Source organism: Prionailurus bengalensis, chromosome D4 (assembly GCF_016509475.1).
Source record: "Prionailurus bengalensis isolate Pbe53 chromosome D4, Fcat_Pben_1.1_paternal_pri, whole genome shotgun sequence".
NCBI classification, from domain to species: Eukaryota; Metazoa; Chordata; class Mammalia; order Carnivora; family Felidae; genus Prionailurus; species Prionailurus bengalensis.
This window is the reverse complement of record NC_057359.1, coordinates 32,001,458-32,014,333: the sequence shown is the minus strand read 5'-3', so window position 1 is coordinate 32,014,333 and position 12,876 is coordinate 32,001,458. Positions and strand designations below refer to the sequence as shown.

Genomic DNA, 12,876 nt, shown 5'->3' with positions numbered 1-12,876 from the left:
TTGGCTGGTGCCTGCAGGGCCTTTCGTCCTTGGCAATATGCCCTCTTCCCACAGAACTCAAGGAAGGAGACTGTCCTCTCCCAGTGCTCCCCTGAGATTGCTATAGCACCCCAGGGCTGGCTCCTTCTCCATCAGGTGCATGCCTCTTCTGTAAACTGTGGCCTGAAGAAAGTCAGACTTTTGAAACCTCTGAAATTTCAGCTCCTAGGGCTGTTTGCAAAATAGAAACTGGCCTCTCCGTATTTCTCGTTCCCCAGTCCTTGGTCCGGGGAGGTTTTCCTTCATAATATTTCAATACTGTAATTTCACATCCCCTCTGTCTTTCTCTTCCTTTTGTCTCTCCACAGAAGCAGTTCCTCCCCTTCATGCCTAAGCTGTTTTATCTCCCCCAATGCACATACATGCACTTCGATCTCACCAAGCTTATTTCCCTCCACCTATAGAGATCCTTCTGCCACTCCACAGATTGAATTCCTGGGTGTTCCAAGTGATCTAACTTGGATACAACTGTGTTGGAAGGATGAGGGGAAATCCCAACCCCCCTACTTTTCCACCATCTTTACTCCTCCCAGGGAAATCTGCACTGGGGTGTGGCCCAGCAGTGCCCACTCAGCAATCTCCCACACCATGGCCTCTGTCTAGGAGCTCGCCTGCATCTACTGGCCCTCATCCTGCATGATGATGAGGTGACAGTCTCGAAGGATAAGATCAATGCCCTTATTAAAGCAGCAGGTATAAATGTTGAACCTTTCTGGATGGGCTTGCTTGCAAAGGCCATGGCCAATGTCAATATTGGGAGCCTCATCTGCACTGTAGGGTTGATGGACCTGCCCCAGCAGCTGGCACTGCACTGCTCCTTCTACCATGGCTGCGCCAGCTGAGAAGAAAGTGGAAACAAAGAAAGAAGAATCAGAGGAGTCTGATGATGACATAGGCTTTGGTCTTTTTGAATAAACCTCTTCTGTAAATTGTTGAATAAAAAACTGAATTCTTAAAGAAAAAAAATAAAATTATATACTCTGGGCAGCTAATGGCTAACTTAAGGGATCCTCTGAAAACCAGCAGGATCAATGGCAGTCTGGCCTCAGGGTAGAATGGGTTGAAAATCAGATCCAGATTCTAATTATAAGCACAGTAAAGATATAAAGGAATTTAAATTTGTAGCTTAATATGTATATACTATATTAAAACCAGGAGCCAGGTAGGAAAGAGGGCACAAAAAATCTGTTATGAGGATATTTAAATGGGTAAACCTAAGAACCCTCAACTAAAAATTTCCCTGAAATATTCCTGGACAGTGGAATATACCTGTTTCCTTTGCTAAAGGAAAACACCCTCCCCTTTCCTAAATCTGTACAGTGCCCTCACCTGAAGCAGGTGCCTAATAAGATGATACTTGTTCTCGGGGCGCCTGGGTGGCACAGTCGGTTAAGCGTCCGACTTCAGCCAGGTCACGATCTCGCGGTCCGTGAGTTCGAGCCCCGCGTCAGGCTCTGGGCTGATGGCTCAGAGCCTGGAGCCTGTTTCTGATTCTGTGTCTCCCTCTCTCTCTGCCCCTCCCCCATTCATGCTCTGTCTCTCTCTGTCCCAAAAATAAATAAACGTTGAAAAAAAAATTAAAAAAAAAAAAAAGATGATACTTGTTCTCTTTAAAAGCTGCCTCTGCCACAATTCATCACATCCAGGTCAATAACCAGGGTCATAATTCAGCATAGCCTGAGAGAAAAGGTACAGTCCCTGCTTAGGGAAGAAACAGACTACCTATTAAATGACAGAATCTGGCCATTACATATATTAGCAGAGAACAAGGGAATATGTGTAGGAGTGAATTTTGAGAATAGATCAGGGGAATATAAGGCTGGACAGGAGAGAAGTCACAGGTATGGGGGTATCTTCCATGACTCAGGATTCAATGTTCCAGGACCTAGAGTTGCTCTAAATAAAACTGTCAGGTTGGCTTCTTTAAACTTGGTCATGACAATGGCCCAGGGTATGTGAGGTGAAGTTGCCAGTTGTATTGGCATTATATTGAGCAGTGAGGACATATGGATCAGGAAGACAAGAATATTAGAATGGATTTACTATGTACAACCTGAGAACCTGTTGCTGATTATGTTCCCTGAAAGACTCAGAGCTCACTCCTATCTCTAAGGCAATAGGAAATATACTAGTGCTGGGTATTCCAGTTTCTTTAGGAAGCTTAGTGGTACCTGTTTTCTGCAAGTGATGCTTGTAGATGTGGAATAGAAATTAGGCTGCCTAATATTAATGAGGATAATGGGATTCCAGAATGACAGACACCTATGGCAGGACTTAATTCTCAGAGGCAAGATGTACATAATTAACACAATGGACATCAAAATCAGAATAGCAGTTAGAGTGTATTGGCCGCGATATACCTATAGTGATTTTAGGGGCAAGATACATGGAGAACTATCAGGCATTGCTTGATTTGGATAACAGAAAATTTGAGAGCTGGAAAACTGACATCAGTGCTACAATGAACACTCACCCAGTTTCTAGAACTAAATAGACCCAGAGTCCATTGACTGAAGGGGAGACCAGTCAAGGTGTCTTGGGGGAAAGTTGAGCTCTGAGGTTCCCTGTCTTTCTGGTTTAACAGAGCCTTAATGAGTTGACCTTCAGGGCACAGTTGAAGACACTGCTTTTAATTTAACCCTTTATTTCTGGACAGACCTAACCAAACATGTTATTTAATAATTATTTTTTATTTCATTATATTCCATGATATGCTTGTAACACAGACTCTACAGATGTACATACCAGTGGGAGTGGTTGCCTCAGGAGGTAGACCTCAGAAGGGTCCTTGCAGGCTCTAGGAGGAGGCTTGATGCTGTTTGGACAAAGATTTCTGTGGTCCTAGCAATCTCATGTGTGATTTAGAAGAGTGAGAGATACTGGGTTTTGATAGGCACATCCCTTGGCCTGTGGACCTCATTCTATAGGGAGTGGCATGGAGGAAGGAAAGCTATAAAATGCAGGATTTGGGGCAGGGCCTGGGTTTATGGGTGATGTGGGAAGTAGGGATGATTGAGGAACAAAAAGACTGGTGAAGCTGAAAGGAGGTAAACATGGGAGGCTGTGGTAATAGGATGAAACTGATGAGATAAGCCTTGAAGACAAGGAATTTAGATTTTTGTTTATTGGTATGGTTGTTTGCCAGTCAGACTGCATTTAGGTCTGCAGAGCCTTAAGTAAGAGCTGATTAGGACCTTGTCTGAGGCTTATCTGTGAAACTTTGGGACAGAAGACCTTCTGAAGGAAGGGGCTTAAGATTTCAGCAAGTTTGTGGTGAAGCAGAGGTCAAAGTAGACCAAAGTAGACCAAGATAATATCATAACTTGAGGAAGGAGCTTTTCCATAATATGATTCACCATGTATACCCCAGGCCTGAAACTAGAAACAAAGCCTATTTTAAATCACCTAAGAGCTGGGTAGGAGATAGAAGGCTACACTTTGCTATGAAGCTGACAAATGTTTGTGGTTTTTTTATTTTTTAATTTTTTTTTAATGTTTATTTATTTTTGAGACAGAGAGAGACAGAGCATCAACGGGGCAGGGTCAGAGAGAGAGGGAGACACAGAATCTGAAGCAGGCTCCAGGCTCTGAGCTATCAGCACAGAGCCCGACGCGGGGCTCGAACCCACTGACCGTGAGATCATGACCTGAGCCGATGTCGGACGCTTAACCGACTGAGCCACCCAGGCACCCCCAAATGTTTATGTTTCATACTGTCTTGGTTTCACTTACAAACACATTGAGGTTCTTTACAGCAGTGCCCTTGGATACCTTTCTTTGCATTCTACCTTCCCGTAAAATAAACTCCAGTTTGCCTGAATCTCAAACCCTGGTTCTGCAATCTCAACCTCTGGATTTGGGTTAAGTATTAGTTCTTTGTCTTGCCAGCTTTCCAATGTAAGCTTTCCCTAATGGAGTCTGATTTAGCTGATGTGTCTGACCTCCTGATGCCGTATGGCAAACACTGTTCTAGTTCTGAGCACTTGCAATCTAACTTCTGCCCTAGCTAAAACAACCTCTGCCTCCCAGCAAGGAGAAATTGAGCATTTTGTTAAGAACCACCAGATTCAGAGCACCTGCTTGGTTGCCCTGGCAACAAGGCAATGGCTCTGTTTTCCTTTAGTTCCTGGGCTTGGAGAATATGACACTACAGAAGGAAAATTCAAAGCCCCACAGACAGTTTCCTGTTGTTGGGTCCACCCAGTCAGTGTAGGTTGGGATGCAGATACAGACCACGCTTTCATAGTTACTGGGGCTTGCAGCTGTTGTGGGCAGCTAGGCTCATCCCTATTTACCAATCCAGAGAAATGTAGAGGCAATTCAGCAGAATTCTCTGAAATTAAGCAGTCGTAATGATTTGTGAATATCCAGAGCTTTGGTTGGGAACTGGAGAAGGAGGGAGGTGCTGGTGGGTGCAAACTGATTGCATTTCTAACATACTGCATTTTAAAAGATGTGGAGGGTGGTAGCTCTGCTCCTGAAGCCCAGAAGCCATTGCCAGAGGGGAAGCAATAAAGGTCTACCCACAAGAACTGATAGGTATTGCTTATCTGCTAGGAGGAAGAATTGACACCTCTAGAGCTTTATGGGCTATCATGCGGGGAAATGAGGCAGGAGTGGTCCAAAAATTCCATCACAATTCAGCCACAGCCTCAAGGGAGGATTATGTAATAACCTAGCTCAGGTCACCAGGCTTGAGCTTTTCAATATTAACAAGTCGTTAGGGAAATAAGTAAGTCAAAGAAAGATATCATATGATTTCATTCATACGTGGAATTTGAGAAACTCAACAGATGAACATAGGGGAAGGCAAGGGAAAAATAAGATAAAAACTGAGAGGGAGGCAAACCATAAGAGACTCTTAAATACAGAGAACAAACTGAGGGTTGCTAGAAGGGAGGTCGATGGGGGGGATGGGTTAAATGGGTGATGGACATTAAGGAGGTCACTTTTCTGGGATAAGCACTTGTTGTTATATGTAAGAGATGAATCTCTGGGTTCTATTCCTGAAGCCAAGGTTACACTATATGTTAACTAATTTCAATTTAAATATAGATAGATAGGTAAATTAAATTAAATTAAATTAAATTAAATTAAATAAATACAGGTTAAAAATATATTAACAAGGCTTTGTACAAGGCTAGAAATGAAACTAGCACGTACTGTGCTTCCCTCTCTCTCTCGTGATAGCAGGGCTACTTTTCCAAGGCATGTGCATGTGTGTTTGTGTACATACCTGTTCCCCTCTGTCAGCTCCCCAAAGCAAGTCACCTATATCCTTATCACACATCGTGACTATTTTTATGCAGATTGCATTACTCATATTCTACTTATAAAAGATACTTGCTTAAAGATCATCTATTGCACAAAAATTATAGATTAATTATAAAGATTTCTTTTTGGCAATTAATGTATAGGGATACTTCCTCTGGCAAGTGCCTTTTTTTGTACAGAGGAAACTTTTGGGAATGTTTTACACATGATGTTTGCACTATAAAGAAGTACCCAAACAATCTTTGGTAATAATGACTGATGCTTAGTAGTGGCAGCAGGACTTCTGCCATTTGGGAGACAGTAGATTGTTGAGAGCTTGGATCTGAGTCAGATGCACCTGGACTGCATGTCTCAAATGTCCACTGGACACTGGACTCAAATGTCCACTCTGCCATTTACAAGCTGCAGAGATTTGGGTGAGTTTCTTAATCTTCCTGCCTTAATTTTTACATTTGTGAAATTTCTTCCTTAAAGTGCTTTGGTGGGATTAAAGAAGATAATAGGTTTATAGACCTTAGAACATAGCACTCAAATAAATGCATGACATGAAGGTTTATTGGACTTTATCACTGTGCTCCTGCTTATGAAGGCTCTTTAAATATTTGCAGAACATTTCCTTCTTTTTTCTTTTTTTTAAAGATGTGCCAAGATTTTATTTCTTCAAAAAGAACAATAAAAAAAATTCTATAATTCAAAATTATTATGTAGAATACCAAATGACTGCCACCAAAAAACCTAGAGCATTGCCCCTTCAAGAGGAGGAGGTACTTAAGCCTATTTATTACATTTCTAAATTATTTACAATTCCTTATCTCAACCATTCTATTTGCTCATTTGAAAGCTGGTTATTCATGAAGAGATTGGGCTCTCAATATTAAACAGCACCCTAAATTAGTTTTAAAAAGTCTCTGGATACTTTACTCACCCAACCTTCCCCCCCAAAAGTAACATATAACAATTATAAAATAACTGTTTTCCCGAATGAGTTTCTTCACTGAAGATTAAACGGATTGTTAATATTTTATCACAAAGTAAATAACCATTTTTCATTGTTATTGATTTTAATGTAAACAATGCTCTTAACATCTGTGCCTACAAACCATGAACTTTAAAAATCCATATTTTGCAAATGTTTTTTCTTTCCACAATATCATTTCAAAGCTGCTATAAAAATGTTATGAATAATTGTGATATTTATCAATTGAACTATATACAGTAAAACAAATCAGACTTTGCCTTCCAAAATTGTAAATGGACTTTGGTTCTTTTATGAAGCACTTTAACCATAAGAAAGCATGGCTCAACTGGCCTTACTCATCACTACTGTTTCAGACATATGGTAACTTTTGAAAATATATAGATAGCTAGGTTTGATAGGCAGATTAGATAGGTCATAGATAAAAATATATAAATATATATGTATAAGGGTGATCTCTCAATATATACAGACATTATAAGGTAATAAAAAAACTAGGGGATATAAACCTTAAGTTTAAACCTTATGTTTATGTATGTAGGGAAGGGATGATTAAATCCAGTTCTCAGTCTTTGAAATACAAGATTGAGATGTTATGGCCACTAATAAAACCAATCAGTAATATTTGATTTGCATGCTGAAAATCCAGGACAAACACATTTAAACTTGCAGTTAAAGGAGGATCTCCCCAGATGGAAACTGACACTGTAAGGAATCTGCACTGAAATAAGAAAATAATTTAACAATTAATTTAACAATTATGAAAGGAATATGAGTGAGTTATAAATACCAACAGGCAAGATCCATTTGCATACATCTCCTCTTTGTAGAAGGTGGCTGTTATAAAACAAGAGAAAGGAATCAGTGGCTCAAAACCTGTGAATTGTGTTCCTCTTTCAAAACAATAAAATTTAATGCTAAAGCAGTTATAATCAAAAGTTGTACAGCATTTGTTAGAAAATATTTTTCCATTAATATTGCTCAGTTTCTGGCACTTGTATCAATAATTAAATTACAAATGATAACTATGACAACAGTGGATATGTATTTACAAAAAAAAGTTGTTACAAAAGGAAACTGTGTACTTAACGTTACAGTCTGTGGAGAGATAACATCACATCCTCAGCCTGAAAAAAATACTGAACAGCTTTGACCCCATTAGACAAAAATACATTCAGAAGTGTAATGCTTTGAGGAGAAGTTCAAGACATAACAGGACTTTAGCATGCTTTAAGACCTTGAGAGTTGAGGAATGCCTACCCAGGTGGCTCAGTTAGGCATCTGACTCTTGATTTTGGCTCAGGTCATGATCTCACAGTTAGTGAGATTGAACTCCGTGCTATCAGCAAAGAGCCTGCTTGGGATTCTCTCTCTCTCTCTCTCTCTCTCTCTCTCTCTCTCTCTCTCAGAATAAATAAATAAACTTAAAAAAAAAGACTGAGAATTTAAACAATCACCAGTAAGGTGAAGAATGTCCATCAGTTTAACATCACCACCACCAACAGGCCTTCTGTAACTTCCTGTCAATAAACAAGACAGGCATTAAAATGAACTGAAGGAGTTTAGGAATGTGGTATGCAGAGAGCAAGAAAAAAGGGAGAAAAAGCAGTGAAAAGAAGTTTTAAAAAAATCCTTCAAATTCCAAAACATATTTTCTAATCCTGAGAAAAGGGCATGGCTACTTTGGGATCTTGCCCCCAAACCTTCCCAGACAAATGCAATTACCAAGATGTAATCCCACCTCTTGCCTTAAAACTCCATTTCCATCTGCTTGGTCTTAGTTTTCTCTTTAAAATCCATTTGGTCCATTCTATGGTTAAAAGTGTTTGTTTTTGTGTTTGTCCTCAGACATACCATTTGTTAAAATTGGGAGGAAGTCCAGAGTTGTGGCTGGTGCTAGTTTGAACTGCAGATGGGGTTTTAGTGGTATCTTTGCTGTTTGCAGAAGCTACAGTGGGTGGAGTAGAAGATTCATAGCCTGAACTGGCAGCAGAAGAGGAATCTGACCCTTGAGATTCATAAACCTTCATGCACTTGTGCAGGGAGCTTGGGTGCAGGACTTGTTGCACACTTTGCAGATGAAAGGCTTATCCAAGGTGTGCACATGTGTGCTTCTTGTGGTCACTGCTGTTGGCAAAGTGTCTGTTATAGCCTTCAAATTCATATTTGAAAGGCTTCTCCCCTGTATGGATCCTCTTGTGGACTTTGTGGTTTTTGGAGCAGGCAAAGGTCTTCCCACAGCCCAGGAAGGGGTATGGAAAGGGCTTCTGGCCCATGTGGACTTGAATGTGGTTGGCCAGTTTGTAGTTCACCTTGAAGGACTTGCCCTCACGAAGGCACTCTTCCCAGTAGCAGATGTAGTTGTTCTGCTCCAGGCTGTCTACATGCTCCATGGTGACACGTATCACCAGCTCGTGCATGATGCTGAAGGTCTGGTCACAGCTCTTGGGTTGGCTGAGCTGAGCCTCCTCGAACCATTTGCACAATGTAGGAATTTCTTATATGTAAAAATGTTAATTACCAAATCATAATATGAAAAAGCCTGTTTCATCTCTTGCTATTTTCAAATGATGTTTCTCCCCCCCGCCCCACCGCCCGGGGGGTGGGGTGGGGAGGGGAACCTTGCAATGTAGGAATATTTCCATGTACTAGAAGTTGATTGCATTGTTTGCCAAGGGACCCCCAAAAAGGATAAATATGATTTGGTGGCTAGCTTGCATATAAACAATGAGCTATAGCTCACATAGTATTGGCATCTTTTCAGAGTTAACTAAACTTTCAGTTTTACTAAGAAGACTGCATTTTCTTCCTGCCCTCCCTCCCTTACACACACACATATACACATGAACACACACCTACAATTATACTAAAGTTGCTACAATAAAATAAAGTTTAATAACTCAAATTTAGATAAAAATTCTCTAAGCTTCAGTAAGGAGGGTCACTTGAATCAGATATACTTTAGCAATTTTCATGATCAAAATGTCCAAAGAAGCTAAAATTAAATTTCTTTTCAATTTTTACTTGTTCTTTTATATTTCTAAGCAAGTGAGACACAACATCCTTGCTTTTGACTCTACAGGAATCAATGGATATGTTGGTCAGTGGCCTCAGAATCCTTCAAGACCTAGCCAGAAGGAAAGAAACATATTTCATTTTTTGAAACACATTTCTTTTTTTTTTTGAAACACATTCCTTGACCTCTAGAATGATCAAAAGGCAATATAAGGAAGCTTTCAAGCAAAAAGGACACATGATCTTTCCTTGTCCTATGAACCTAAAAGTCCTAGAAGACATCAATGTGCCTTCCTCCCTCATTTAAATGTTGCACAGGCAGACTTCATGTAAGAATGGAAGAATTCCAATGGCCCATTTGAAGTAAGCTATATAGAATTCAGGATGCATTCTCCTTAGAAACCATATTAGGCATAGTGGTTAGCTATGTTTTTTTTTTTTTTGAGAGAATATGCTGATTATTTTATTTTATTTTATTTTAATTATTTTTTTATTATATGAAATTTATTGTCAGATTAGTTTCCATACAACACCCAATGCTCATCCCAAAATATGCCCTCTTTAATGCCCATCACCTACCCTCCCCTCCCTCCCACCCCCCATTAACCTTCAGTTCTCAGTTTTTAAGAGTCTCTTATGCTTTGGCTCTCTCTCCCACTCTAACCTCTTTTTTTTTTTCTTTTTTTTCCTTCCCTCCCCCATGGGTTTCTGTTAAGTTTCTCAAGATCCACATAAGAGTGAAAACATATGGTATCTGTCTTTCTCTGTATGGTTTATTTCACTTAGCATAACACTCTTCAGTTCCATCCACGTTGCTACGAAGAGCCATATTTCATTCTTTCTCATTGCCACATAGTACTCCATTGTGTATATAAATCACAATTTCTTTATCCATTCATCAGCTGATGGACATTTAGGCTTTATCCACAATTTAGCTATTGTTGAGAGTGCTGCTATAAACATTGGGGTACAAGTGCCCCTATGCATCAGTACTCCTCTATCCCTTGGAAAAATTCCTAGCAGTGCTATTGCTGGCTCATAGGGTAGGTCTATTTTTAATTTTTTGAGGAACCACACTGTTTTCCAGAGTGGCTGCACCAATTTGCATTCTCAGCAACAGTGCAAGAGGGTCCCCATTTCTCCACATCCTCTCCAGCATCTATAGTCTCCTGATTTGTTCATTTTGGCCACTCTGATTGGCATGAGGTAGTATCTGAGTGTGGTTTTGATTTGTATTTCCCTGATGAGGAGCGATGTTGAGCATCTTTTCATGTGCCTATTGGTCATATGGATGTCTTCTTTAGACAAGTGTCTATTCATGTTTTCTGCCCATTTCTTCACTGGATTATTTGTTTTTAGGGTGTGGAGTTTGGTGAGCTCTTTACACATTTTGAATACTAGCCCTTTGTCCGATATGTCATTTGCAAATATCTTTTCCCATTCCGTTGGTTGCCTTTTAGTTTTGTTGATTGTTTCCTTTGCTGTGCAGAAGCTTTTTATCTTCATGAGGTGCCAGTAGTTCATTTTTGCTTTTAATTCCCTTGCCTTTGGGGATGTGTCAAGTAAGAAATTCCTGCGGCTGAGGTCAGAGAGGTCTTTTCCTGCTTTCTCCTCTAGTGTTTTGATGGTTTCCTGTCTCACGATCAAGTCCTTTATCCATTTTGAGTTAATTTTTGTGAATGGTGTAAGAAAGTGGTCTAGTTTCAACCTTCTGCATGTTGCTGTCCAATTCTCCCAGCACCATTTGTTAAAGAGACTGTCTTTTTTCCATTGGATATTCTTTCCTGCTTTGTCAAAGATGAGTTGGCCATACGTTTGTGGGTCTAGTTCTGGGGTTTCTATTCTATTCCATTGGTCTATGTGTCTGTTTTTGTGCCAATACCATGCTGTCTTGATGATTACAGCTTTGTAGTAGAGGCTAAAGTCTGGGATTGTGATGCCTTCTGCTTTGGTCTTCTTCCAAATTCCTTTGGCTATTCGGGGCCTTTTGTGGTTCCATATGAATTTTAGGATTGCTTGTTCTAGTTTCGAGAAGAATGCTGGTGCAATTTTGATTGGGATTGCATTGAATGTGTAGATAGCTTTGGGTAGTATTGACATTTTGACAATATTTATTCTTCCAACCCATGAGCACGGAATGTCTTTCCATTTCTTTGTATCTTCTTCAATTTCCTTCATAAGCTTTCTATAGTTTTGAGCATACAGATCTTTTACATCTTTGGTTAGATTTATTCCTAGGTATTTTATGCTTCTTGGTGCAATTGTGAATGGGATCAGTTTCTTTATTTGTCTTTCTGTTGCTTCATTATTAGTGTATAAGAATGCAACTGATTTCTGTACATTGATTTTGTATCCTGCAACTTTGCTGAATTCATGTACCAGTTCTAGCAGACTTTTGGTGGAGCCTATCGGATTTTCCATGTATAATATCATGTCATCTGCAAAAAGTGAAAGCTTGACTTCATCTTTGCCAATTTTGATGCCTTTGGTTTCCTTTTGTTGTCTAATTGCTGATGCTAGCACTTCCAACACTTTGTTAAACAACAGCGGTGAGAGTGGACATCCCTGTCGTGTTCCTGATCTCAGGGGGAAAGCTCTCAGTTTTTCCCCATTGAGGATGATATTAGCTGTGGGCTTTTCATAAATGGCTTTTATGATGTTTAAGTATGTTCCTTCTATCCCGTTTCTCGAGGGTTTTTATTAACAAAGGGTGCTGAATTTTGTCAGATGCTTTTTCTGCATCGATTGACAGGATCATATGGTTCTTCTCTTTTTTTTTGTTAATGTGATGTATCACGTTGATTGATTTGTGAATGTTGAACCAGCCCTGCAGTCCAGGAATGAATCCCACTTGATCATGGTGAATAATTCTTTTTATATGCTGTTGAATTTGATTTGCTAGTATCTTATTGAGAATTTTTGCATCCATATTCATCAGGGATATTGGCCTGTAGTTCTCTTTTTTTACTGGGTCTCTGGCTGGTTTAGGAATCAAAGTAATGCTGGCTTCATAGAATGAGTCTGGAAGTTTTCCTTCTCTTTCAATTTTTTGGAACAGCTTGAGAAGGATAGGTATTATCTTTGCTTTAAATGTCTGGTAGAATTCCCCAGGGAAGCCATCTGGTCCTGGACTCTTATTTGTTGGGAGATTTTTGATAACCGATTCAGTTTCTTCCCTGGTTATGGGTCTGTTCAAGCTTTCTATTTCCTCCTGATTGAGTTTTGGAAGTGTGTGGATGTTTAGGAATTTGTCCATTTCTTCCAGGTTGTCCAGTTTGTTGGCATGTAATTTTTCATGGTATTCCCTGATAATTGCTTGTATTTCTGAGGGATTGGTTGTAATAATTCAATTTTCATTCATGATTTTATCTACTTGGGTCATCTCCCTTTTCTTTTTGAGAAGCATGAGGTTTATCAATTTTGTTTATTTTTTAAAAAACCGACTCTTGGTTTCATTGATCTGCTCTACAGTTTTTTTAGATTCTATATGGTTTATTTCTGCTCTGATCTTTATTAATTTCTCTTCTTCTGCTTGGTTTGGGGTGTCTTTGCTGTTCTGCTTCTATTTCCTT

At 39.7% G+C, this 12,876-nt stretch overlaps 2 pseudogenes; one reads left to right on the top strand and one right to left on the bottom strand.

Annotated features, from left to right (window-relative positions):
* The first annotated feature begins 627 nt into the window (after positions 1–627).
* LOC122474665 lies at positions 628–996 on the top strand (annotated as a pseudogene).
* Positions 997–8,133: 7,137 nt separating this feature from the next.
* On the bottom strand, positions 8,134–8,709 carry LOC122474380 (annotated as a pseudogene).
* Between the last annotated feature and the right edge of the window lie 4,167 nt (positions 8,710–12,876).